The 3,372-nt window shown below is 24.9% G+C and overlaps 1 long non-coding RNA gene across 1 annotated transcript; it reads left to right on the top strand.

The window, feature by feature from the left end:
- The first annotated feature begins 993 nt into the window (after positions 1 to 993).
- Positions 994 to 1,864, top strand: LOC126265275 (uncharacterized). Its single transcript, XR_007547810.1, has 3 exons — positions 994 to 1,181; positions 1,239 to 1,656; positions 1,719 to 1,864. It is a non-coding gene; the product is annotated as an uncharacterized LOC126265275 (long non-coding RNA).
- Positions 1,865 to 3,372: the final 1,508 nt, after the last annotated feature.

The raw sequence follows: 3,372 nt of genomic DNA, 5'->3' as shown, positions 1-3,372 counted from the left end.
GACACGTGTCTATGATATCTAAAAATGTCAAAAAATATACAAAATAAATAACATCTTTTATGCTAAAAATATAAATAAATGCTGTTTTCATTAAAAATTAATAATTTTTATCCATTATTTATGTTTGGAAAGTCGTACAGATCAGTTTTACAAAACTGATAATTCAAAAATGAAAGTTTCATGTTCCAAAAATTATAATAAATTTGGAATAAATATTTATATTATTTAATTTTTGTCGTGACATTTTATCATTTAAGAAAAATCAAAAAATAAATTAAATAACTACGATATATACTCGTATATTCAATACTTTTTTCCACCATTGTATAAAAAAATGTTTATTCTTTTAAAATTAAAATATTTAGTTTTTGTAGGTACACAAGTTAAAACATGCTTTTAAATGTGTAAAAATTATGTTAATTAAGCTTCATAAATTTATTTATACCAATAAACATTAGATAATTAAACGTATTCGTTAAGAATTTTTTAACAAACATCACACACTAGAAATTATATTTCAAGGCAATAAATTGAACTAAGAGAAACACCTTGAAAATACGCAGTAACTATATCAGCAGTTCATTTTCTTTTTATCTATATATGAATCATAGATAATTTATTTTTAAAAATAGCGGTTCATGTTCATTCAATAACATATTCTTACTTAAGTTACATATTTTTAACAATGATATGATGATATTTAATTAAACCAGACTAAAGATAAAACTTTCAAATATATAATCATGTGGCAGTAATTACCACAGTTACTGTAATTCAACAGTTCAAAATGTATTTAACCTCCATTGGGTTAATATTAATTGTGTCATTTGGTGTTTTTAACTGTAAATTATATTTAATTAAACAGGGCGATCAAATTGAATGTTTTGATGAGAATATTACTGTCCAAGTTCATACTGACGTCCTAAGCATAATGCACGAAGATTGTCAATTGTTTGTTTGTAAGTAAGTCAAGTAGTAGAGAAAAATTAAATTAATTTAATGATTCAATATTGAATAGTGACGCATATTTAAATGAAATACTTCAGCCATATTTAATTAATAATGGAGCATTTGAATACACTATCACCAGAGTAGAATGTATATATTTTTACATTACCATGTGTGATGAATGTGATATACAAGTCGAATTCAATGAACACATTTACGACATCAACAACGAGGTAAGTAATTATGGGACTAAAATATATAAAGGCATGAAAAACATAGAACATTTTTAGGTTCACTGCCTTGGCAGAATTTATAAAGTAGTACACATATGTATGAAATTTATAAAACCAATCAGCTCTTTAAAGATAAGTACAAAATGTACAGACAATTCCATTCATAGGTATTGGGCTAGAAGTGAGATTTACTCATATACACCTAATAAATATTGTCTAGATACATTAACTTCAAGTCGTCTATATTCAACAGATGCAGTTGCTAAAAGTGGTAATAATTCTTGTTCCACAAGAATGGAAAATAAATGTAAACAGAATTGTATTATTTGTTGTGATAACAAATGTTACGAATATAACACACAATTTAATTGGAATTATGATTATTTATATACTTTAATTCTAATCCCTGTTGTTATTATTTTAATAGGTGTGATACTCTGTTGTTTGAGAAAAATTAGAAATAAAAAAAAATTAGGTAAAAGCCATAAATCAAATATAAACTAAACTATATTGATATGTGATATTGATTATTTTTAGATGAGGAAGTATATTACACAGTTTTTAATAGAAACAAGCCAAAACCAGTTTGTAGAACCAATGAACACGACACAGATGGACACGTGACAGTGTTAATGATATCTAAAAGTAGAAATGTCAGAAAATAAACAAAATAAGGAACATTTTTTTGTTTTTTTTTATATAGTTGTTTTTTTTATATAGTAAAAATATAAATAACTGCTGTTTAACATTCCAAAAATTATAATAAATTTGGAATTATAAATATTTGTATTATCTAATTTTAATTTAATTTTATATTGTACCTTCGAATCATGACATTTCATTGTTTATTAAAATCAGAAAATAAATTAAATAACTATTTATTTATGACAAATTTTGTTCTGGACGTATTTATAAAATATATTTCAGTCCAGAAATAATAAACCAGAGCTAATTTATGAAAACGTTTAATATGATGAAATTTTGTCCATAAATAGGTATTTTCATGTTGAAAAAAAGTCTCAAAATTATATATTTATATAATATGTATATGTATATTTAATAATTCTGACCTTTTTTATATATACTAAACTATAAATAACTGTTGTTTTTATTTCAAATTAATAAATTTTAGCCATGATTTATGTTTGGAAAGTCACACAGTTCAGTTTTACACAACTGAAAATTCAAAAATGAATGTTTTGACATTCCAAAAAATATAATAAATTTGGGAATTTATAATTCTTATTAAATAATTTTAAAATTTATAATTTTCCTTCGAATCGTGACATTTTATTGTTTATTTTATAATATAATATTTTTCAGTACAGAAGTAATAAGCCACACACCAATATGATGAAACTTTCTCAAAATTGAAGGAAAAATATAAAATTTTTGAAGGTGTCCCGCTTTTAAATGGGCCACACTGTATGACTCTGAGTTTAGAAAGAAAAGGGTCTTTATTTAACTTTATAAAATATTATAAACAGTACCAATTTGATTAATTTTATAAGACACATTTTTTTATATTTTCAAAAATTACTTGAAAATAAAATAATTAAAAAGCATACATTTTATTAATATTTCAACTATTTTATTTTTTCTTTTTTGTTACAGGAAGTCGTCCTTTTGCCTACAAATTGGGTAAGTGATTTTATTTTATTTGGGGGCAATATTCTATGACTCTATGAGGACAAAAGGAAATAGCTTATTGTTGTTACTCACGGCTTGATATCAGTTTTCCTCTTAAAGTTCCATTCAACTAAAACAACACCGTGTCGTAGGTGTTGTTAATTATTCCCCGGTACATAAGTTAATAAAAAAGCGGCGATTGTCTCTCGAGCTTGGACAGTTGAATGGCATTTGTTGCAAAGCCTTAATTATTTTCGATGTGAGCAATTTCCATATTGGAATATCGCAATGGATAAAACTTAATTTATATGTTAAGGAGTTATTTATGGGCCTTTGTGGGCACATTCTTACATTTATAATTAACATTACAGTTACCTTCAGTTTCAGGCATGCAATCTTATTGTATTGTTTGTATTATATTCAATAAAATATCACCTCGTCGTGTATCGTAATAAATCTCTTAGGAAATTAACCAAAGTACACATAAATTATGCCGGTTTTAGTCGGCAGATGGTTTTCAATAAATTTACTATTGTCTCTATTGTTCCGTTCGGACCAATTT

The sequence above is a fragment of the Aethina tumida genome, chromosome 4, assembly GCF_024364675.1.
Source record: "Aethina tumida isolate Nest 87 chromosome 4, icAetTumi1.1, whole genome shotgun sequence".
NCBI lineage: Eukaryota > Metazoa > Arthropoda > Insecta > Coleoptera > Nitidulidae > Aethina > Aethina tumida.
Note: the sequence above shows the minus strand (reverse complement) of the source record. Positions and strands in the feature narration are given on the sequence as shown.